Here is a 25,894-nt window from a genome sequence, read left to right as displayed (position 1 = left end):
TTATTGCAGATCTCATCCTCAAAGCACTGTAAAGTAAGACTTTTAAACTCTTTTTGTGTTCTGTCTTTACTCACACACACAGAAAAAAAAAAAAAAGAGGAGTATTTATTAAATTAAATATACATATTGATTTCTTTTTTCCTTGCCAATTTTTTTCCTCATCTTCTTTCGCCAAATCTGTAACCCTGTGATGCAAAACTTTAATGGATGGTGTGGGGTTGACCTTGGCCAGCTGCCAGTCACGCTTTCTCAATCCCCTTTCCTCCACAGGACAAGGAGAGAAAATGTGACGAAAAAGCTCATCAGAAAAAAAAAAAAAAAAAAAAAAAAAAAACAGAGGTCACAGTAGAGGCAGCAAGAAGGTCACTTTTCTCTTACCCATTACTATCATGGGCAAAAAAAGAAAGAAAAGAAAAAAAAAAAAAGACTTGTGGAGAAGTAATTTGTATTACTGCCAATTAAAATAGAGCTGGATGGTGAGAAACAAAGACAAAAAATTGAAATTTCTCCTCAGCAATGCTAGAAACTGCTCCCAGAGGCCAACCAACATGGCTGCGGGGCTCAGCTGGGTCCTGGCCTGGGGCTGTTGGAGCTGGTTGGAACCTGCTGGAACTGGCTGGAACCAGCTGGAACAGGCTGGAGCTGGCTGGAACCGGCTGGAACTGGCTGGAGCTGATTAGAACTGGTTGAAACCGGCTGGAGTCAGCTAGAGCTGGCTGGGCAGCCCAGGCCTCTCCTCACGGAGGCCACCCTGCAGCCCCCACACCATCACCACCTTGCCATGGACACTGTGCACTGTGTATTTGGGGTGGCAATAACAGAAAGTGAGGGGCAGTTATCTTAACATCTTCCTCCTGACATGCCACCTGCTGAGGAAGATTAAGGATAGCAAATTCACCACTGAGCTCACTAAAACTGCATCTTTTTCAGATAACGATAAACTAGATTTCATATGTACTCATCTCAGCTAAGGGACAAGCTTGCCATAGCCAGCATGGGTAAAGGTATGGGATCAGTCAGTGGGAGCACAGATTCTCCATGATGGAGATGAATTTCCTTCCAGTGAAACCTGCAGGATGGTTTTTCCCCTCTTTTTAGGAAAGGCTCTTCCCTTTGGGGGACTGATCCTTATATACAAATACCTCCGTTTCTTTCAGAAAATGGAACAGAGCTGTTTCCAAAAGGCCTGCTGTGACCATGGAGCTGCAGTGGAAACGCAGAAGGGTCAACTGTGAATGTAGATTTCGGATGGAGGTGGGCTCACAGCAGCCCCAAGCCCTCTGCCTGCCCTTCAGGGCTGGTGGCTCCTGTGTCCCACCAGCTGCTCCTGCCCTGGAGTCACACTCATTTCAAATATACAACTACAGCAATACATCGGTTTGTCTTTTTTTTGTTTGTTTGTTTGGAAATCTCTTACACAGGTTTGCAATAAAACTAACTGAGGTATTTAAGATTATGAACGTGGTGATAAGAGGTCATTTGTTCTTGTCTACACTTGCCCCCAGTATGATTACTAGCACTAATTCACCGCAAATGAAGACAGGTTTGAAAAAAACATTGTGGTAACACCTGTATTCGTTCAGAGCATCTTCATACATGCTGTCTGAGACAGGATGCGCTCATCCAGGGAGCTTGTTCTGCTTGAAGCAGGAAGCAGACCAAATAATTTGGTTTAATGTTGCTGGTACAAATTGATTAACCTGAGGATGAAAAAAGACCTGTCCCTTCTCAAATACAGGGCACTACACAGTCTCTGTGTGTGATTGAAATTAGCGTCTTAAAGCATCCAGTGCTGACCAGAGACAGGGACTTCAAATGTGTATGTAATTACACTGCTTTTAAAAGAAGGCACAATAAAATATGGTCTAGGCAGAGCTTAATCTCAGGCAGCATTAGCATTGCACCTGTGTTACCTTCAGAGTCAGTGAGGAGGGATGGGCACCTTGGAAAAGTGATTCATCCCATACTAACGCCTACACACCAGATATTTGAGGTTTATCTCTTCCAGATGAAGTCCAGTCTCAGATTAAGGATGTCACAGACCTGAAGAATCTATTGCAACCTTACAATTAGCATTCATACTATTACCTACATTTATTTTCATCTTCTGCAAAATATTGTCTGTTTAACTTTTCATTCTGCTATAAAATACATTAATAGAACAGGACTCCTAATTTAATATAAAAATATAATCAAGCATCTATTACAATTAGTACCTTATTATTTCAGTTTCCCCTATTACAGAATACAAGCTTTTGATTTTGGTTCATTCAATGAAATAGAGACTTATATACTGTGATAGTGACATTTGGGAGTAAAATGTATGGTTCTGTGATACATTTGGGACCTTGGAAGATTTTATCTTTTTTTTTTTTTTTCTGTAGATAACTTCTATTTGAGAAGTTTTTGCTGGGATTTTCTGCCGATAAGTTTATCTTAAGTGGCACTGTCTAGTCTCAACTTCGCTATGCTCTTTGGAGTCAGTGAGATGAAAAGACTGTGAGATGAAGAGCCTGTGTTCTGCTGCCTCTTCCTCTGTTCTTTATTGCTCACTTCTTTAGAGCAATATTGGCTGACATAAACACACCCAAAGTCACTTCCTGCAGGAAGACTCAGGGATGATGGATATTTAAACCTCCTACTTCTTCAGATGACCTCTTTAGCAGGAGCAAGAGGTAAGAGAAGACTTGATGCCAGCAATGGCACCATTTCATCACTTAGCAGTTTCTCGCTAAGGACCCTGGACAAGAAAGAGGACTGCAAGTCTTAAAAGTCTTGATATGGTATATGTAAGTCTTGATATGGGTAAACACTTCTTGATGCTGTGTAGCATAAAAACGTCCATCTGAATTGCAGGAAGTGAAAAATGAAGTTGTAGACAAGTTATATCTCCATGTCACTGCATCTTGGCAGGATACAATTACTGTATTCATGAAAACAAAACAAAACAAAACACTTTACAATGTGAAGTGAGCATACTAGACAGTAGAATGAAATGATATCCACCAGACTATGGTAAGCTGTGTATCCAGGAAGGAGAAAAGTTCAAGGAGCCAGAAACACAATTAAATGCTTTTGTTTTACCTCATCAGTTTCCTTCTGTGATGACCATCTTTAATAGCCTGTATTCTAAGCCTGAGTCCATGTCATGACGCTGTAGGAGAGAAGCCTACAAGAGTTTCTTCTCATTGGCTATTGCTACATTCTTCTCCATCCTAAAATGCATTTAGACAGCAGGTCCCACTCCAACCTCTGGAGACACTAGGGAGAAGGTGAAGCTGAGCTAGATGATATCAGCCCTGTGCACAGCATGGACCATAGCAGCAGAACTCAAGTTTGTACAATATAGCTGTCTAGAAAGGAAAAGCAGCAGCCTGCTTCTAAATAATAACAGCAGTTTTTTGGTAAAACAAGCAGTGTAGAAATAATGCTGAAAACATTGTTCTCCTCAGTAGGCACTGAATAAAAGAGAAATGTAAAGAATTGCCATTCTTTTGGCTGGTTGTTTGGTTTTCAATTTGCCACAAAAAAAAAAAATAAAATAGAGCAGCAATAACTACAAGATATACAAAAGAATGATCAGAACATATGGAAAAGTAAAATTGGAGATAAAGATATAAAGCCGAAATGGGTTCGAGAAGGGTGGCTCCTGTATAAACATTTCCTAGTTCAGACTGTCACATCTGCTTCTCCATCCCAGCACTGAAACACTAAAACCAGAATATTTACAGCAAGATATGCTAAAAACATCTGGCTGTACTGCTAAAACTGTGCACAGCTTAGGCTGATTGCGTTTTCTGATTTCTAAAATTCGAAAGAGTAAGAGAAGCACCTGAATACTTTATTAACCATCTGTCACTGAACTTACATGTATGCCTCTGTTATACCTGTTTGCTACTATTCTAAAACAAAACAAAACAAAACAACAACAAAAACAATAACAACAACAATAAAATGGATTTTAACAGCTAGGGGCAGACCACAGACCGGCAGCCACCCATCACCACCTGCTCCTGCAAGATAAATCTTCTGGAGCTGGTGCAGATAGCGAGCTGCACTGCTCCGGGATGAGGATCACACAGGTTTTTGCTGCATCCACAGATAAACTCCTGCAGAAACAGGTCCGAAGAAAGAAATCTCGGCTTGTGGGAAAGATGTTCCCATTGTCTGAGCAATGCAGTAGCTGAGAATACTGATGAAAGTACATGAGGAGCACATTAGTATGAGGTGTGAAAGAGATGCAGTTATTACAGTTACTACAGAAAACTGGCATGAAAAACAGGCTCCTAATATGCAGAAATGCTGCTGGGAAGGCCTGGCACAGGCTATTTGAGGACTTCTCTGGCAGAAGGGATACCACCTCATCACACATCAGGGCTGCACGTTGCCAAGAACTGAGCCACAAGGATGAAACAAATACAGTGCTGGAAGGGAAGGAGGCATGAATATCTTCCTGAGAAGCCCAAATCATTATGAGCTACTTCTTCCAATGGCTCTGGAATTCAAAAGCTGATACCAGAACACTAAAAAAAAAAGCCAATAAACTCCTTGGAGTGGTTAAAATACAATCAGAATTAATTAAAAGCAGTGGAGAAGCATTCACCCAGGCATGTGATAATTTTGTTAATGTGATTTGGAAGGCTGAGAACTAACATTTGGATAGACTCCCCAGTTGGTTTCCACTCATAAAGAAGCAGATCCAGCTGTTTGGGGAAATTACAGTATCGTCTCATCACTGGCAGACCCTATGGAAATGTTGCTGTGTATCACGAGAGGACAGTACTTCAGGACAGGCAACTTTCTGCCTGAAGAGCAACTCAGACATGGGCAGAGACAAGAAATGGTGGAGCAAATGCTAGGTTTTTGCATGCTGGAAAATGATAGGAAGGCAATTCCTATTCAGTTGTGAAACTGAAATGACCTGAAAATATTAGTGGTTTTTGCAAAGCATGAATCTGGAACATTCCCAGAATTTCACTGTTTGGTGGGTTTTATTTTACAGTTTAAAATAACATTTCATGATCAAATTTACCCCGCGTTTACTTTTTTTTTTTTTTTTTTAAAGTTTTAAAGGAGAAAGTGTGAAATAAGTATTCATTTCTTTACTAAATAAAATCGCCTGTTAAAGCAGGCCACTGTCACTTTAGATGAGGCTGTCCTGTCCTAGGCTAAACACAAAGGTTACATCCTGTACACAAATTAGTATTTTAACTTTCTTTTCCTAAATAACTGCGTGATAACAAGCCCAGGGTAGCACTCTGGTTCTTGCTTTCACAAGGCCTATGAGGACATGTATCTTTTTCAATTTTTTCTTGGGTCAGTGTTTTGTTTTTCCTGCCAGGTGTCATGTCACATGAAGCATACTGCACACACCAAACGTGCCAGCTATCACACGATACACGCATTGCCACTCGCCAAGCTCCTGAGCTGAAAACTGAGCCTGTTTTTTGGGGTCCAGCCTGCAGTACCCTGCTATATAATTTCCTTACAGGACATCCTGTGTGTCTCCATGACCTGAAGGAACAGGACCAAAGAACCACGTGCCAGCATGAAACCCTGTAGCTGCAGCTGTATCTCCTGGCAGTATCACAATGTGTTTGTTACTGGCTTGCAAGATTTACTTTCCTTTCTGAATAAAATGGAAAATACACACCATGTTAGAAGCATTTAGATATATCCTTAATTGCCAATGTATGGTGATCAGAGGATGCCAACCCAGCAGGGAAAGCAAAGGGATTACTTTCTTTTCCCTTTGGCTATATCCCCTTTCAGAACTGGGACACTTTATCTCATAAGCCCTACTGTGGATGGGAAGTACCCATGACCACAAGCAACTGCTGTTGGCCAAAGCAACCTGGGGCTGCTTGTTCTTGCTTGGGAACAGACCCACAACTTTTCTTGCCACAGCAATGCAAAGAGCAGAAATCTTAATTTACCTCCAGTTACACTCTGGGGATCAGTACATCTTAAATGCAGACAGATCAAAAACCTTCTCAGATAATGTATATAAATTATTTCCTTTTCATAAGAAACTTGTAAATGTGTGTTTTTTTGTTAAAACTGCATTTTGTAATATAAATGTGGAGAGCTACCCTAATAATTTATTACCTGTGAGGGCTAAACTCCCAAAGCACATTATGTGGAAAGGATCCTGCTTACTGCTATTTCAAAGGAGTACAGGATTTGGGATTAAAGAATCTCATTATCAAAACTGACAAATTATTTTAATTATTAACATCAATCAAGTCTCCACAAGGCATAAGCCTTAATAGTTGTGGTTTTTCAAGACTTTTTTTTTTTTTTATTTCCATTTGCTTTCAAACATTCACTGTTGGATAAGACAACACACTCCAATATAAGCAATCCTATTAATCAGATTCCCCCTCAAATGGCCTGTGATTGTCTTGGCAAAGGCGACCAGGAAGCCAATTTGATAAACGCAGCAAGTTATCTTGAACAAATGCTTGGTTTTATTTTAATTTCAGGTAAGTATACCAGGTTAATGGTATAGGAACAGCTCACACTTTCTGAGGCACAATACTATTCAATTCGGGACTTCAAAGAAGAATAAACAGCAGATCCTCAGGGAAAAAAAAACACTGTGAAGAGAGATGGTATTGGATGAGGGCATACTGGTTGTTTAAGTTGTAAGAGCTGGTAAATCAGGCGAGGCAGGACCTCAGCCCAGAGCTCCAGTCCACACAGATCTATAATGTCACAGCCATGAGCAAAACTCACACAGTACAAGAAAATCTTGAATCAGAGGGCCAAAGCAGAGAAATCTATCACTGAACACCCAAAAGCACTGTAGAGCAAATGAAAATGGAAAGAAAGAACCCAGTAAGGAAGTTTTCTTGGAGGGAAGTGTAGTCAGGACAAAAACTGATTCCTCTCCAACACGTGGAGCCAAACATGGGAAGATAAATGACACATCAGACCAAGTCAGTGCTGCCACAGTGCATCCCACCAGTTATGTATGGACATGCTACCCTAGGGTTGAGCCCAGACATGGACACAACCTTCTGCACTTTTCCTTTTGTCCCTGGATATTGGCATCCTCCAGGCATGCACCACTTCGCCTCTTGGCAGTCTTGGGCACAGCAGAGCAAAAAGTCCCCCTAAAATGAATAGGAGATAATGGCAAAGGTGGGAGATGCACCCCTAGCTCCTGTTTTTCTCTTCCATTAGATGGGAGGGAGCAACGAAAGGATCCTGCCTGTCCTCCCTGAGCATCTTGACCCTGCATAGCCCAGCCAGCAACTGACCGTGTGCCCCTCTACCCAAAAATGCAAACAAGCAGCTTATCAGAAAATCTGCAACAGCTGGACAGTGGATGTGCTGGGCCCCAAAACAGTACTTAATTTATTTCTGTACAGCACAAAATTCTGACAGAGAGGAGATTGTGAAATGCTTCCAAAATGATCATTGTTTTTTTGCTAAGACTGCTAAATCTTTCCTGCTTTCCAAAAAAACATCTGGGAGACAGAAAAAATATATTTAGTTATAACACTCAAAAAGTTCATAAATTTGCTTCCTATTGAGCAAAACCAGAAACTCAGAAGCTTTGTCTACTCCAGCAAATCTACCCACTGCTGATAAAGCAGTTATAACTGGAGCTGAACTCAGTTTAACTTCAAGTGTATCCAAGGGTAAACCATCTTTCCGCATCATTTTCTGAATTCAATGGCAGGTAAATTCATCAGTTCTTAACGGAGTACCTAAATATGAATTTAGGACCCTAGTTTTTGCTTGTTAGGTTTGCACATTTGTGTTTGAACTCCAACCAATTCTATAACACTGTCAAACTTTCAAATACATCAGTGTAGATACACTGGGGCAGCCCATCAGTAAAAAGCAACAAACCAAATATAAAGGATTATCAGAAATTCTATGTACATTCTTTAACTCCAGTAAAAGTTATCTTCTATAATTAGTTTGATCTACATTTCCAGAATATTTTTTCTCATGACTTGAGACCTAAGGGGAAAAAAATAGTGTCAATCTGTAAAAAAAAAAAAAAAAAGAAAGAAAAAAGGAAAAAAGGAAAAGGAAATGAAAACTGTTAAAATCCAGACTGGACTGTGGATTAGAGGACCCTGGTCACACCAGTTGCAATGACCTATTCAAGGGCATAAAGCTCAGTGTGTTTTTATTCACAGTTGTACCTTACTACCAGGCTCCGTGAAGTACATGAAGTAGATTTCCAGGTGTAACTTCAGGTGTTAGGAAGGCAGAAGGAATGTGTGTAATTATCACACCCAAGACACTCTGACTGACCTAGAAGCTGGACTGTAATTCAGAAGCAGTAACACCATGCTGCACCCCAAGCACCACGTGTCCATCCTAGCTGGGGGCTCACCAAGGGCAAACTGGCAAGGAAGTTCTCATTTATGAGCACAGACGGCAAACAGCAAAATCTTATTATTCAGAAAAGTCAAGCACAACTAATGCATTACCTTCCTGCTGCTACTGATCCTGAAAGGGTAGCAGAAGTACATCACAGCGACCACTGCTCTGTAAACAATTATATTTGTTCTGCTTAGACAAAACGTGTATATATTGCTCAAAAACATTTGGAGGATACTTTTTTTTTTTTTTTTTTGGTCAAAAGATTGCATTCCCCTTTTCATAAATCAACACAAACTTGATCCAGTTTTAGCATTCTATCACCTTTCTATTTACCAGGCACTTTATCACTACACACTCCTTAAATGTATACAGAAAATGAAAAATGCTTCTACTGTGCATTTTGGGGATTTTTCCCACACTGTATTTTTTTAACAGCAAACATACGATTTGAAATCCTTATGCTCATGCTTATTTTTTGATATTGCTGATTATTTTAGCACCCACAGCTGTGTATCAAGCATCTTTTGCACATATCAGATACACAGAAAAACTAGCAAGTATATCAGATACATTGCATTAAAAACAGCAAGCACTCAGCAGCTCAGCCCAAAAAGAAAGGGATGTTTCTTCTAAATTGCATGCCTCAGCTTACCATCGCCCCACTCTCTACTTACCCCAACCATGCAGTCCTCTCCCCTCCTTCAGGAGCTAAGAAGAAGTTTGGGTTTTGCAGCTTGTGCTAAGGACCAGACAGGCTTTTGGGCAAAGCAAAGAAATGAGCTCCAAAGAATAGGAAAGGAAGCATCCACAAATTCTCTTCCTTCTTGCTCCAGTTTGTGTCTGCAAACTGAAGGGAGAAGGATGTAGTCTCCCAAGGGATTGCTCAGGACTTTCCAGCTTTGCTGGTGGAGCTGGTTGGAGGACAACTGCTGGTGGAAGACAAGCTGAACATGAGTCAGTGGTGTGTCCTTGTGGCAGAGAAGGCTAAAAGTGTATGGGTCTGCATAAGCAAGAATGTAGCCAGCAGAGGCTGAGGTGCCTGGCATGGTCCAGCCTAGAAGAGAGGAGTCTGGGGGGAATCTAACAGCTGTCTTCAATGAGCAAAAAAAGGGGAATAATGGAGAAGACAGAGTCAGACTCTTCTCATAAGTGCACAGCTAAAGGAAAACAAGCAGCAGACACAAGTTGCTATAACATTTAAACTGAATATAAGGGGGAAAAATGTTCATAATGACAGAGGTGAAGCACTGATGCAGGTCAACAAGAATGGTCATACAATCTCCATCCTTGGAGATTTCCAAACTTTCACTCAAGAAGGCCCCAAGAAACCTGACCTCACGTTGGTCCAGCTTCGAGTAGGGTTTGGACTAGGTGGCCTCTAGAAGTCCCTTCCCACCAAATTATTGCACAATTCTAATAGAAACTGTTAAACAGGAAGACAAACAAAGGACTATTTCGTGACACACTGCTGGAAACTCCACAGAACAAGAAGAACACTCCAAAGACCCATCTCATATATTTATATCCTAAACTAAAAGTTTATTGGAAAAGCATTTAACAACAGCCAGAAGTCCCAGGATCCTGCTAACATCTGTATGAAAGGTAAAAATGGCTCCAACTTTAAATATCAGCACTGCTAAACCCGGTACACTGAGATCTTTCTTCAGCAAAAAGTGTCAGAGAAGCAGGACAAGCAATTCCCTCCATTCCACATGACTTCTTTGTCAGTATATTACTCCATAGGGAAAATTGCCCAGTTCCTTTAATATGTTAAATTAATCACTCTCTCAATGACATACAAGGCAGAATTGCTCACCCTCACCTTTGCAAGGCCAGTAAATTTTTAGGCAAAATTATGTAAAAGTTTATTCTACCTGATCCAGTGACATATTTCTTTAATTAAACCATAGATTATAAGCTGATTAGAAACATAAATTCCATGTTATAAGGCAAATTGTATGTTACCAAATGGGAAATCTTTCCTCAGAATAAAATTAGCAGAAAACCAAAAAGAACCAAACAAAATAAAGCAGACCATTTCACTTAGTAAGAAGGACAAAAAATAATACTGCAACCATCTCTACCACTTGCAAAACGTAAGAAGTACTTTTTAATCTGAATAAATATGTAAAGATACAGACGATAGCAAGGCAATGACTCCTACAGCAAGAATGTATTGCTGGAGATGGCCAGGCTTTGGTCTAACTTGCAATAGGGCAGCCATCCCACCTGCCCTTTTCCCCTTCACTTATTTCAATGCCATTAAAACTACAATTTTAATGCTTTGTACAAAGCACTTTCCATGTAAGACAATATAAAATCTTTCAGGAGGTCTGTGGGACCGTGCCTTTTATTTTCCCCAAACAAAGTATCAATGATAAAAAGTTTCTTATTTCTTTTCTATTACTTCAGCAACTAGAAAACAATGAGATCTACACATAAAAAAGGTTACTGTCAGCTGGCTGCCTTCCACCTCATGATCCACAGCGCACCATTAGCCACGTTGTCAGCAATATTCACCCATCATGACCTTAACTAGAAAGATACTGTAGAAGCTTGCGAACAGTCATAAAAATAGATGTCAACGGAAAACAGAGGACCTCAAGTTACCTATGTGCTCTCAGAGAACTACAGAAGACATGAATACGGGCTACAAAACACATTCTGAGTACTTTTAATATGCATAAATGCTGTTAGGAGCATTAGGCAGACTGTAACACAATACTTGGAAGTAGGAATGCTACATGAACAGGAGAGCTAAATATTACTTTCACTTGAAACTGGAGAGATCTGCACCTGCCATACAGCTCTGGGCATGCCATTTTTAGAAGCTCAATAAGAAATAGGTGGACATAAAAGAAAAAGCAAGAAATGTGCTTAATTGGATAGCAGGGTTCCATATTTAATAACTGTACATAGTTAAGGTAGGTAACCATCCATTGCACTTAGACTTCATAAGGAGACATGGAACAATCTCTGGACATTTTTACAAACACTTTAGACAAACCCCTCTTAGAAATGATGAAATTCTAGATTATCTTGCCTTGAGGAAGATGAATGGATACTCTGACCTCCCTTCCAGTCTTATTTTTTAACTCATCTATGAAACTTTGGGGAAAAAAATACAAAACATAAAATTAATATAGGCAACGTGGATAAATAACAACTATAGAAACTATAAGCTCCTGTCCAGAAAATGCTTCCATACATGCTGAACTTTACTATCTTAAGTCATCTTACAGATGTCAAGAGGATGACAGAACAGTAAAATTATGTACATGCTGAAGTGTTTGCACTACGAGTGCCATAACTCTCACTTCTGTACAGAATGAGGAAAGACAACTGTTTACACTTCTGTGCTGCCTGTACAAGAGCCTTCAAATCAAAATAATTAATGTCTGGAAAAGACTGGCTAGTGAAGAGTTTTGTTACTTTGTACAAGGAACATTTCTAGGACTTTGGACACAGAAAAAGTAATGGGGCAATGAATCATAAGCACCGCAATGTTTTTGTACATTCACTTGCAGTGTATGGGGATGAAATAGTAAGGATGATTTAGTGTCAGAAGCTCTCGCTTGGTGAAGTCAGGGTGTCTTGACACCAAGTATCTCAGGATACTGGCAAATTCGTACCATGATCTCTCAATAGGCCTCAGTGTTGTCAGTCTTGAAGTGAAGTGAGGTAACTTTGATGAATATTACAGAATATGTTTATAGAGTTAGTAATGGGAGAATCAATGTGATGATTTGGGGGTATAAACCCAGTTGGTTGCATAATTTTCTTTGGGGGTAGTTTCCCAGGTTGAGACCTCTGAGAAGTGTTATCTGTTTCGCCAATGCAAAGACAGTACAAATGAGGCTGGGCTGCTAGGGATTTTCTTGGAATGCCTACACAAGAGGAGCCATAAAGACTGTGAAGTCACACCTGGTTTGTTTCTAATGGGCTAATATGCATTATGTCCGATAACTGCTTTAATAACTTCTATGTAATTGCTTAGAGGATTGAATCTGAAAAAAAGAAATAGCACTTAAATTGGGTCTAATGGACAATAGTCGGTAACAGAATGAAAATGAGAAAAGGAAAACTGAAGCTAAATGAGCATGTCTCCTGCTTTGACTCAGTTCTGCACTGCAGGCATTACTGTGGGCATTTTTACTGACTCAAATGGAGCAGGATCAAGCCTATTGCTTTAATCATTAAAAATTGATTAAGAGAGAGCACTGGAAAATAAACATTAGGAAACTATTGCCCTCACATTACAGAATGGATTAGGTATGGAGAGCTTAGTGGCTTGTTCATCTAGTTTCATTGTTTACTTACAGTAAACTATTTGAGGCAATAAGGGAATATAAATATCCAAAAGCATAATTGAAGAAAGAAATAGCCCTTTGCCAGGAGTGAAAACCTAAAGAAGCAGAGTGCCTCTTGGTTATTCCACCCCTCTGGAAATGAGTTATCTTTTGAGAAAGTTTCCACTGGTTAACTGACATTGATGGCAGTAAATACTGTGCAAAAACTGCAAGGATGCATTTTTAATAACTCTGTGGTTTGTCTTCTTTTATTTGGCAAACTATCTAAATACCATTGTAGCATTATATTAAATTATCTCACAAGGACTCAATCAGCTAATGTATTATTGCTGGGTTTGAAAAAAACATCAAGAAGACCTATTTATAAATAACTTCTCTGTGCTCAGTGTATTAATTATTTTTTTAAGTTTGTTGCCAACAACTGTATGCTAGTATCATTTGGCAAACTTTTTGTAGCCTTATCTGATCTGCAGAGACATTAAATCTGTACTGTAAATACATATTAAAAACTTCTTAGACTGGAGAATCTATTGTCTGTTGCAGAAATATGTATACAATTGCTAAGACATGCTGTAACAACCGCCATGGAGATATTTCCCCATACTTCAGTGCAACTAAGATATATGCAGCTGACATCTTCCTTGAGAAAACCCTTGGAAAGCTTTCTGACAGAGGCCACTGCACGCAATCATTAGCCATGTTGCCATTTGGAAATACTTTTTCCCCCCTTTTCTTTCACTGCACTCAAAAGCTGCATCTTACACAAGCTACAGACAGCATTGAAAACAGGGACTGTATATGTAGGAATTTGGGCAAGTGGATTGCTGTATACACGGAAATATGAGAAGTGTGGAACAGCCACATGAAAAGTTTTCTTCTCATTTGCAAGTTTAAATGGTCAAAATAATTGCTATCTTGGGCAAAATACATTTTCACGAAGGATACGCTACATGATAAATTTCAGCCCAGAATTTCATATTTTTATGAATGACTACAAACCATTTACAGAATGGTTTTTAAAAAGACAAATGGAGATAGACCCTTCACTGTACATGTATAATGGTAGTGGGCATTGCTATAATGCAAAAGCAGGATGTTACAAGCTGTGGGGACTCTTCTGCAGATGTTGAATCCTTGCAAAACCTATCCAAGGCCTTAATTGCTTCCTCTGTAATACATGTATACTTAATCACGTTTCAACTTTCGTCTCCTCTCTTCCTTCTCCCATAGTCTTGACATCTAATGTGCTATTCAAAGCACGAGCAAGCAGAATTCTTTTATCTTATCCTTGGGGAAAGTGCAAGGCGTCGACCAGAGGTAACAAAGTCCCTTCAGCATCTATCCTCTTTATTAACTAAGAAATACTATCCAGTTTCATATTTTGCAGGAATGGGCAAAAATCTAGTGGTGTGAGTGCGTAAGGCATCAGATGGTGTCTCTGATCTAACGTCTGCTACTTGATATGAAGCCCATGCCCCTGTCACAGACATAAAAGCAAAAGCTATACAACTGCACTAGCGGCAAATGAAATACAATCAAAGTTTTCTGTGCTGCAGTTGTTCTGCACATACTTACATTTTTAGGATGTTCTTTATGGTTATACGATTAAATAAGAACCTCTGTTAAAACACAAGGCTCAGTTAAATCAGCTTGCAACAACAAACTACAAAGTATGGATTTCAGAACTGACAGGCTACGTGTGCTAGGGCATACCTGGCTGGGACTCTGTGAATTGATTTTGAGGATAAAGGGAATATTAGATCACAGAGTCCATAGTACTTGATCATACAGTCCAGCCTCATCTGTATAAAGACATTACATGTTGATACCAAGACTATGGATAAATTAAAGCAATTCAGAGATGCTGAAATCTCTGAGAAATTTCAATCCCTGAGAAACCAAGCAGAGACACGTGAGATTAAGGTATAAGAATGCCTGAGGTCCACACAGGGAGCTGATGTGCTGCCCCTCAGTGCTCCAAGCAGGCAGTGGTGCTCCCTGGTGCAGAGAAGAAATGATGGATTCTCCGATCTTTGCTAATTTGATCGTGTTGGTTTCCTCTCAGTCCAAAATTTGGTCAGGATTTGGAAGCTGAGCATCTGAACAAAGACTCACAAGCCAAGTAATTAAAAACTTGTATTGTCTGCACCTTGTCTCTGTCATCTGTGTCCCGTCTCCACCAATGTTTAATCCCTGATTTTTCAGAGAACGCAAAAACCCCACAAGTTAAAGCAACCTGCATTCTTCTTCCAATCCCAATCACAGCTACAAATAAATCCAGAAAACTTGTGGTAAATCGCATGTTAGGTGAAAAGTACCACCAGACCAATGAAGTCTATTAGCAGAAGTCCTCTACTGTATTCATGTCAAGGGAATTTAAATTCTAAGTCATTATATCCCTGGGTTTGTATATTGCTACTTGGGAATGCCTAGACATCTCAGTGTTCAGAGATCACTTGGACTTAATTAATTTTATCTTGCTCTGACTTTAAATATTACAATGCAGGTGGTGGGAGAAGCCACCATGTGAGCAGTCTTGATTTGAACGTGGCAGCCAGAAGCCCTGGGTAAGACAGGGCTCACAAGAAGTTCAAATGTGCCCTGTTCAAGCCCTGCTTACTGAAGAGGATTTAATGAGTGTTTCGGTAAGGATCTGGAGACAAAAATGCATCCAAATCAAGCACTGAAATAATTTCAAGCGACAGATGAATTCATACAAAGCAAAGTCTCCTCAGAGGTACTCTGGGGACAAAATGCCTACATTTTTTAACCAGATTACTTGTTAAACACAAAGTGCCCTGCTTAAGCTGAATGACTACACTGCACTCCTATGGGGAGTACATGTGAGCTCTTCTGTACAATATCTCTTATCACCAAAAATGGTATCTCTGGATCAGGTTTTGCACATAAAAAGAAATTATCTGTGAAAATTACCATGTGTGAACTGGGTTACTTTGTTTACACAGAATGTCCCATTTAATTTTTTTATAATGAATGGTATTTCAAATTCATCTTGTCAGATAAAGATACAACAATTATACCTTTCAGTTGCAATTACTGCTATTTGTGCAAATGTTTCCACCCATTTGTTTTAATTGTATTGTTCTACAAGTGATGGTGGCAAGATTTTTTCCAAACAACAAAAATGCCCCTTGACATGCAGTTTTTCATAAAATATGCTCATTTGTGTTCTCATAGCATTGCTCTCTTGGTAAAATTGCATATTTTGATTCAAAAAAGAATATTAAGCCAGGAAAGATAAGGGAGAGCAATAAGGAGAGGGAGGAGAAGGAGAAGGAGAAGGAGAAGGAGAAGGAGAAGGAGAAGGAGAAGGAGAAGGAGAAGGAGAAGGAGAAGGAGAAGGAGAAGGAGAAGGAGAAGGAGAAGGAGAAGGAGAAGGAGAAGGAGAAGGAGAAGGAGAAGGAGAAGGAGAAGGAGAAGGAGAAGGAGAAGGAGAAGGAGAAGGAGAAGGAGAAGGAGAAGGAGAAGGAGAAGGAGAAGGAGAAGGAGAAGGAGGAGAAGGTTCTCTATTTAATTTACCTGCATAGACATGGCAATGGCAAGTATAAGAAAATATTACCAATAAAACTGTAACTTCAAGGAATTCTGTGGGAAACTTCAGTGTACTCCTGGGCTCCCAACCCCAATGATTTAAGCCTGGCAAGAAGGAGTCAGCCACTGAATGGTGATGGCTATTGTCCTCTTCAGAGCCTGCTGCAACCTGAAACAGTTTTTCTCTGTCCTCAAGACTCTTCACTCTGCATTTAGCATCAAGTATTTAACAACACAGAACATTCTGGAAAACAGCTTATGTAAGAAATACTACGGTAAATACATGCACGTGGTGTTTGTGGCTTCAGTTCTTTCAAACATATATGGTCAGTGGAATCCCCCTATCTCTCACATGGTACCAAGGCTAGAGCCAAACCCTGTGGGGAGGGAACACAGCACTGGTGGGACCCCATTTCCTCCCGAATCCAAATGCCATTCTTTGCCCAACTGCCTAGAGCACTGTGCAGTGCTGGCTTCTGTCCTCCAGATGCACCCGAGCCTTGCATAAGTTCCTGGCAAGAAATATTCACAGCAGAAAATTTGCTGCCTATAAGGGAACAGGTTTTCACCCCTGTGGGGTTACTAAACAGGTTTTTTTTTTTTTTTTTTTTTTTGGTCAAAATAATCCTGTTTTTATTGAACATTTCAGGACAAAAGGGCCTGAGTCAGCTGTCACAAAGCCCCACCATGGCCTACAAAGAAAGTGCAAAGATACTGCTACATTAATTAGCATCGTCCCACAGTGGACATGAGGATGATATCAGAGTGCTAGAGAATATTTGAACAGTCAGTGAAAGGAAAGCTGAGGGAAAGCAGGGAGGCAGGAAACAATCAAACTTGATGGATAAAGAGATTGTAAAAAATTGGAAGAGAAAAAAGTGTTGAGATATCAGTTATTTGCAATGAAAGGGAAAATCAAATCAGTAGAAAAGAAACTGAAATATACTGAATAACAGGAAGACAGCAGAAAAGTGTAAGACTAGAAGAGAAGGAAATTGTACCAGCATGCAAGTAGCAGCCCTGGTCTTTCTCAGACAGAACTGTCACTCCCAGGCAATCCTTCAGATTTTGAGAAAGCTTCACAAGTGAGCAATGCCCAAGGTATGCAATTAAGAGTGAAGAAGTAAGTATGGAGTTAGGTTAAATAACTCCTTGTTTCATCTCATTTCCTAGTATTTTGCAAAGAGAGACACTCAGGGCAACCATACCCCTTTCTCCTGTGAACTAGACACTGAGATATTCCTCCCTTTCTTTGTTCCCAAGCAAGAAAGCAGACTTCTCTCACTTTAATCCATTTCCTTTGCAATGAGGCCAGACTGTGCCCCTTGCACGTACCTGAGAACCTAAAGCGAGAGCTGCTCAGCCCAGGGAAGTTCTTCAGCAGGCTGAGCAGCCTCAGCGAGCCCTGCCCCATCAATAAATAACCTCGTGGCTTGCTCCGCCAGCTCCCAGCCAGCCTGGCCTAGCCCTGACCTCCCTGGAAGGAGGAATATTACGGTCAGCCAAGCCCTGGCTTAGCCCGAGCCCTGTTTGATCAGCGGCAGATTATGCTAAGAGCTTTCCTATCTGAATACAGCATGTGAGCATTCAGGCTGGCTTCTGCCTTCCTGTTGTAATTACTGGATAATCATCATCAGCACACGTACCTACCACAGACACCTCCTGAGAAAAGGGTCCAAAGCTGTCCTGCCATCAGCCATTTCCACGTCCCTGGAAAAGGGATCTCTGTGTGAGAAACTGTGGCATGAAGCCATCACCCTTATCATATACCGTAGGAGATTTTTGAGAAACACAAATGCAAGCGAAGTAATTAGCCATGACCGCAGCCTACAGAAATAATACTGCTTCCTTCTGATAAGCAAAATGACTGTTTTGAATGTGACTTCACCTTATTCCGTGCTGTTACACAAATCTGGTATGTTATCTTGGAGACAAGGACAATAATAAAAAATAATCTATTCCCAGGACTTTCACGGTATCAATGTTATCTTGTTTAAAACCAGAAAGTTTTGCAAGCAAAGTCTGATGTCACATCTGGCTCTGGTGGGCCCAGGCCTTGTCCAGGCCTGTCCTCATTCCAGCACTTGCTTTCTGTGGTAGTGAGTAAGCCCCCAGCATTTCTGTCTTGTCCTAATGGATTAATAATGGAAGTGCTGGCTAAGGATTATTAATGGAAGTACTGGCTAAAATCTGAGCACTCCTCAGCTAGAAATGCAACTTCAACTAACTGATCTTATAGCGACAGTGAGCTTCGGACCTGGAGCAGCCATAAAGAAAGTAAATGCAGTCTTATGGAGCCATTTCCAACACCAATTCACAAATATGAGTGTCTCTGTATAAAGCACTGGTGAGACAGCAGCACAACTCAGCAACACACTCTCTTTCACCGCAGCACACAGGTGATGGCATCTAAGGTAACTGAGATGAAAAGCTGCTTGGGGAATGAGGGTTGTTTACCCTAGTCATACAAAAGCTGAGGCAGATTGATCTTTCCAGGGTTAAACTAAGAATATCTACTATGAGAATGGTAGCTGAGAAGAGGTACTTAAATCAGTCATAGAAGCAAGAGAGTACAAATTAGCAATCAATGTATCTATGCGGGAAGCAGAAGACAATTCCTAACCTTACAAAAGAGAGCTCTTGGTAGCCAGTTACTTCTAAAAGGGAGATTGGTAAATTCTGAAACAACCACATGATATGATGAGTGTGGCACATAGGACAGCACTCACAGACCAGGAAAAAAAAAAAAAAAACTCCAAATAAAAGTAAGTGGCATGGTGATGCTCCACTAAGATAAAAAAGTGGGCAACTTAACCCTGCTGTCAGGGGTCCTTTCCACTCAGCAACCAACACCAACCCTTGTACACAGCTCCTGATGGGAGCAGGGCTCTTGGCATGATTGCATCCATTTGGGAACTCACTTTCTTGTATAGCTGGTATGCTGTTCCCTTGAAGAGTTAAACAAGGCTCATATTGGGATTTCCAGGCTATACAAAGTCAATCTGCAGTTACGGAGACACATTGCTATGATCCTTCCCTACAATCATAAACAATTATTTCCTGCAAGAAGCTGTTCCATCCTCTTTTATGCTCTTTTTAGAAGTTGTGCACCACCACCCCAAATTAAATCAACGTGCTTCAATAGGATGGGCTTGGGAAGAAGCAGCTCCTACCTGGAGACAGTGTTTAATCCATGTGGAGAAGTACCGTATGCAAGTAAAACTACTCAAGAAATAAGTATGGCCCAGTGTAAGTCTTTGAGAATCTAACAGGCACAGCTTTTACTAAAAGAAGGAGATAACACCACAGAGTATTTTGAGTATGGAAGGCAACTGAATGGCCTGCTTAGAAATATCCAGCATTAAAGAAACAGCCTAATCCCATTAATCTGAAGAGACCTCAGAGTTCAGCTATGACACAACCCAGCTGGGACAGAAGAATATCATGAAACATGCTACGGATATTCCAGGGAGGAGTGCAATCCAGTGAGAGGGCATTACTGGAAATGCTGCAATACAAAGCTGGGGCCTGGGAGTGAGGGCAAGGTTAGCTACATCTTCAGTGATATTGGGCCTGCGCATTCTTGGGTGCTTTGACTCAGTCTTTGTTAAAAGGCGTAACTTGAAGGTGGGCTAAGTAATTTATTAAGACCAGATCCTTTACCCCTGGAGCACTTTCGTACTCATTGCTGGTGTTTGACTCACGTGATACAGGTGGCTTTCACCTGCCTCAAACTTTCATGGGCCATTTAAAGTTACCCGAGAAAAAAGTGACGGAATCATAAGATCAATCACCCCAAAACAGGTGAGGTGTATATACTCCACCCCTTTTTGATCCATGGTGAGCTCCCCACAGACTTTTCTTCCTTTTTGGCCCTTGCTTGCCCTGTGTGTCTAGCTTGCATATTTTTCTTTATTCAAAGACTGTCCAAGACTCACAAAAATACCATGGTCTTTGGTCAAAGACTGTACAAAACTCCTTGTACGGTACTTCACACAGCAAGGTTCTGCTCTCAGTCCGATCCTCTGTGAGCTAATGTAATATAAATAGCAGCTGGAAAGTTAAGACAAGACACTCAGACCTCAGGTCCAACCTTTTGCACAAGTAGTTCAAGCACACAGGGCACCATCATGCTGTGAGAGAGCAAGATTTAAATCATCTGTGATGCTCAGGTTTGTTCTGTCTAATGCTCTGTCATTCAGCCCTTCAGTAGGAAGACATTTCACACTACACAACTCAGCTGTATTTCAATTTTTCTAGCCTTGCATGTTGCTTAAGCCAACCCAAGTTGCTGTGACAACAGGCTGGTCCTGAAATGAAAGGAAAAAAGCTCCCAGAATGAGGAGAAACAGACATATGGAAGAAAGAGTCCCAGTCTTGTAATCCAGAGAAGGGGCAGCAGGAGGACGTTTGAGTGATAAAAGGGGTCTCCAGAGTGCTGGGCAAAAAGTGAGATGAGTGAAGTCTATTGAAAAATGTGTGGATGGGGATCTCAAATTTAAACAACACTGATATCTCTATAATGAATTCATCCCCTTGTCTATCTCAGAATTTAACCACTGGCACTGAAGCTGTTTCTTATTTCTTCATTCTCTATCTGTAATAACTTGCAACAACCTACCTTTTGCTTTTTTGTTGGTAAAAGTGACCAGAATCAAGATTTAGGATTTAGCTTATTGATGAATCATCACCACCAACAAACATGTAGAAGCAGACAGTTCTCATCAGGATTAAGACTGAAGTCCCAGTTTGCAGTCTCCTAGCCAGCCCAGAATATCCCTATACCAGCATTCCCTATAAACAGATGCAAAAGAAGCTGCAACTTACTGTTGATATTTAAAGTCAGCATTTGTAGAGTAAGGGCTGGACTCATCTCACTTTTCTGCAACCACCTACAACTGAACTAGTCACTTCAAGTTCCTTTTACAAACAACAGAGAAAATGCAGTATTTCAGGGCACGATTAATCTGATTATTCCATGTACATAGCTTAGGTTGAGACGAGATGTTTTTCTCTGCTGACTTGAGTAGTGTCTGAGGGCTTCAAGTGCAGACACCTATGGTGCCCTCAGTCTGGCCAGAGTCCCAGACTTGGAGACCTGAACTCTGGTCTCTCGACCCCAGCCAGTTTTAGAGGTGGGCAAAGCACTTCACCTCTGTAGAAAGAGGTTTCTTTTCTCCAAACCTTAGCTGCCTAAGGATTGAGCTTAGGGAAGTCATGCACGCACACTCCCCAACCTGCTGAGAGAAAGAGGCTTTTCTGGATGGAAATTCAAGTTGGACTTGTGGCCTGAATCATCCTGACTCTTTCATATGGTTAAAGTCGGGTAAGTCTTGGCTCCCTGCTTTGCAATATTATTTCCTATAGTTAGAGTGGTGAATCCTGTGGGCAGGGCTCTGGAAAAGCCTTTGAAAAACAGGTTTGGCTCCTTCAAGGAAAACCACCACCTAGAATTCCGGTAGCTAAAATTAAACTGCAGTCCTACAGCCTGCTTTGTGACACCACTTGTCTCACACTTCACGCTGCTCAAGAGCGTGTCTTCTGCTGCAGTAGTGACTCAGCTCCTTCACGTTCCCTGCTCCGGAGTTAAAATCACACAGACGAAGGCAGACTCAGTGCGAAACACCACTACTGCACAAAGCACAGAGCAGATTTCTGTGCCATTGCTAAATAGTTGTGTCAGTGACTCTCTGTCTTTAGCCCACAAGTCCCCTTGCTGGAGTATAAAGCATCCCTTTAGCTGGAGTCAGGGTTAGGCAGGACCACACTAAGTGCAAGCTCCTGAACCGTGTTGCATTAGATGTTCATACAAATAAGGAAAACCTTTGCCAAATGCAAAGGTAACAAAATAAAAATGATAAAAGTTTTAATTGGGCATTCTTAAGAGATTTCTATGTCCTCTACAATAGTCCTCATGACAAGAAACAGAAAGTGTAGCCCTGCAGCAGTTTAATAATCTAAGATACTGAGTTGTGTAGTCTCATCGTAACTGTTCAACTTCAATAATCAGCAACATTTTGTTTTGCTGAAAAGTTCATGTACCTGCTTTGGGATTTGAGGGGGTGATACTTCCAAACACAGCTTGCAGAGCCCAGAGGTTTCTCCCAAGCAGGAACACCCTTCTCCCTGAGGACCACATCCCTGCTCCATTAACAAGGTGCTTCTTGCTGCCCCCTCATAAGTCTTACCTGCTCCATTTTCTCCTACCCACTGTCCACTCCCAAACTTCACCACTTCGCTTTGTTTCCACCATAAGAGCTTAAAATGTGTTCTATTTTTCCATACAGGCATCAATCTTCAAAATATGTTTCTATATTGTAAACTCTGTAGTGCTCTACAGAATCTTTGATTTCCTCTTTTTCTCTCTGAAGAGATAACACGATGCCTCTTCTCTCCCTGAGATTTCACCAGAGATTTTTCTTTAGCAGTGAATATAGGTCAGTGAATTTAGACCATATGTGTTGCTCCACTGGGTGAGTTGTTCCATTTTACAGTAAATAGAGGGCAGGGCATCTGTTTTAACAACAGAAAAACCTACAGGAGCTTTGTCAGATCAGACTGGTTTTGAACACCTCAAGTGTTAAAAGACCTTGAAGCCACAGTAAACAACGCAGAAGGTCGAAAAAAAACCTACAGACGCTTTAATCTGAAATTATTCTCAATAAGAGCTCTACAGATATCTCAATGAAAAAGCAACAGTTATCTGACTAGATGGGGGATTGTATTAGACTTCTGTGTTGGGAGAAGATCATTATCAATCAGTAATCGTGTGAAGCTGTAAGAGCAAAATCAATTTAAACTTATTTGAAATATTTCAAGTAGTCTGAAACCAGGAAAATTTCTATCACTGTTTTAACAGTTCTGACAGTTACACTAATTATTTTGATATCTTTTGATCAAACTGCTGGCATGTCTCCATATGTATTTTTAATATGGATAGCCAATATCATATTTGTCATATTTACAATGTATTTAAATATACTACATTATCTTTAATGTATTAAAAAGGGCTTTTGTAAATACGAAGTGTTGTAGTAATTTACTTTTTTTTTGGTGAAAAAAAGGAGAAATTAATCAATGGACAAGATTGTTAAATTCAGTTTAGATGCCAATGCCTGTAAGCAGTTAGGACTGAGAGCACATCGCACTTTGTATATTGTTAGTAACCAGATTTTCACAAGTTTTGAGCGGAAAACTGGATTAAAAAGTTAGATTTTGATAATGCCTTGCATTAAAAATTACTTAATCGGATTCTTAAATCTTAACATGGAAAAATCTTGGGAAAGGTTTTAAATAAATCCGATGGTATATCCTGTGATGTACACAGATGGTGATGTAGGGGCAGGGTGCCAGCATACAGAATCACAGCGTCAGTGAATCGCGGCAAAATAATTAATGCATTTCTAGTAGGCATAACACCTGCAAACATACACGCTGCCTCATGGAGTACTTGTCAGCAATATTAATCTAGGAAATAATTAGTCCCCGCAAAGTTCTTTCACACCCTTTCACCAGATGGCCTGGGAAGATCGTCAGCTAAAATCACGCTGTTTCAGCACTGAGAAAATGCCAAGGAGTTGTGCTTTATGCCATCCTCTGTGAGATCTGGGCACGCTGCACTGTGCGAGAGGTTTCTCTCTCCCAGGTACTGCGTCCGTGGTACGGCATGTTTTCAGATCACATCAGATCATTTTTCCAAGCATTGTCGCAAGCGTGCTTCACACCCCGAAATTTGCAAGCCGCTCTGCAAAAGTTTTGCCATCGGCCAAATATAGTACTTCTCTGAAGAGGATGAGATCGGATTCATATATTTAGAAGCAGACTCAACTCCAAAAGAAACAGCATACTTGCTTAAATAGAGAAATATGTTAATTATGCGTCACGTGGCTGTACTGTCGTGTAGCAGGCCAGCTTTACGTTCAGCTAACCTCTGCTTATCCCTCACTTCACTTGCAAAGATTTAAGGAACATATTCACTGCTTCCCACAATATACAATATTGCTTTACTCTACACATGCAATATGATCAGCTACTGATTTCAGTGTATGCCTGTACAGCGAAGCATTCCAGCTGTGCAGGGTTACCCAGCAGAGGTCACATACACTGGCCTAAGAATAACATGCAAGCACTGGATGATAACTACCTTCTATTTTCTTTGGGTTCCCTAGCATCCCAGAGCTAGCTCCGAGCGCTCTGGAAGTCAGAAGAAAATAGTACTTTTCTCATGCTCAACACATGGATACTGGATACGGCATGTGACAGCTCATAAGTAGCAGCACAGGGAATTCTGAAAGTTAACACTTGAACAAGAGCAATGAGACTGATTTGGCTGACGATGGGAAAAGAAAACAAAATAGGGCAGTGAGCAGCACTGTTGTGGCTGTAGCTGCGGTGGAATTTCCATTTCAAAGCTGGGTTTTCCACAGCTTACCTCTCCATTATAAATACAAGCTGCAAGTTAAACTTGGCCCAGAGAGCTTACCTGACACTCCTTTAGGAATGAAAGACTGAATCAAGTTGCTAAAAAAAATAGGGAAGAAGAAGAATTTCTAGTGTTAGTCGCAAATATATTTCTGAAAAACAAATCTGCTTGGTTTTTATTTCTGTGGAGGCTGAGGGGAAAGTGAAAGCCTTGTCTGCTTGGCTTTCATCAGATGTCAACAGCAATGCCACAACTGCACACCCTCCTGCAAAGACGGCGATTACAAAACCCAAGAGGGTTCATTAGGTGAGTTTGTTTTCAGCAGAAAGTCATCTCGGGTCTGAATGTAGAAAAATAATTTAGATTTTGCAGACTCAATGCTGACAGTCACTGAGTGCCTGGTACAAGACATCATTTTCAGCCATGCACAGGGTAGTCACAGCCAGAGTTAGCCTCGGAGGTTGCTGTGTTGCCAGAGTTTGGTCCAGGACGAAGCCTGGCCAGTCAGTGGTCGATGGACCCAACACATCCAACCCTGCCAGGTACTGTCCAGACAGCTTTGGCGGATTTCCATGCTTTGGGGATTTTCCTCAAAGCTTTCCATCCTCACTTTATATGCAGCCATAACCTTAGTTGCCTGTGATTATGCCTTAGCTGCATAATCAGTATGCAGCTTGAATTTTTCAATGGTACACAGTTTTTTTTCTTTCTGTGGATAATGAAAACTAGCATGAGCACTTCTCACCTCACAGTCACACTAAAATGACATCGTAATCGCTGGTGAGCTTTGGAGAGCACAGACTGAGGTCATGGCAGGGATCCTTTGAAGAGTCTGCACGCTGTGGTTGACATCTACAATAACCATTAGGGAATTTGGGGTTTCATTTTCTCTGCGAGAGCAATGAGCAATTCAGGCAACAAAGCAGTCAAAGAGAAGATATAATTAAAGATGGCTTGTATATGAGCAGGTCCAGAGGGGGGACACGAGGATGATTGGAGGGTTGGAGCACCTCTCCTATGGGGACAGGCTGAGGGGGTTGGGGTTGTTCAGCCTGGAGAAGAGAAGTCTCCATGGAGACCCCACTGCAGCTTTTCAAGACTTAAAGGGGCTTATAAAAAGACTGCAGGGCAAATTTTATTTTTGAACAACAGATGATGATATAAACTTACATTGAATTATATTTTTCAGATAGAGTAGAGATTAAAAGCTAGTTCAAGATTATAAGCATAAAATAAATACATTTTGTCAGGTCAGAAACTT

The 25,894-nt window shown here is 40.8% G+C and overlaps 1 protein-coding gene and 1 long non-coding RNA gene across 3 annotated transcripts in view; one reads left to right on the top strand and one right to left on the bottom strand.

The window, feature by feature from the left end:
- Positions 1–25,894, bottom strand: part of MTUS2 (microtubule associated scaffold protein 2) — a 274,429-nt gene that overhangs the window by 172,585 nt on the left and 75,950 nt on the right. The window lies entirely within an intron of this gene.
- Positions 726–2,192, top strand: LOC137850091 (uncharacterized). The gene is made up of 3 exons (XR_011092253.1): positions 726–824; positions 931–1,004; positions 1,158–2,192. It is a non-coding gene; the product is annotated as an uncharacterized lncRNA (long non-coding RNA).

This window comes from Anas acuta, chromosome 1 (assembly GCF_963932015.1).
Source record: "Anas acuta chromosome 1, bAnaAcu1.1, whole genome shotgun sequence".
Classification (NCBI taxonomy): Eukaryota; Metazoa; Chordata; class Aves; order Anseriformes; family Anatidae; genus Anas; species Anas acuta.
This window is presented reverse-complemented; position numbering and strand designations above follow the sequence as displayed.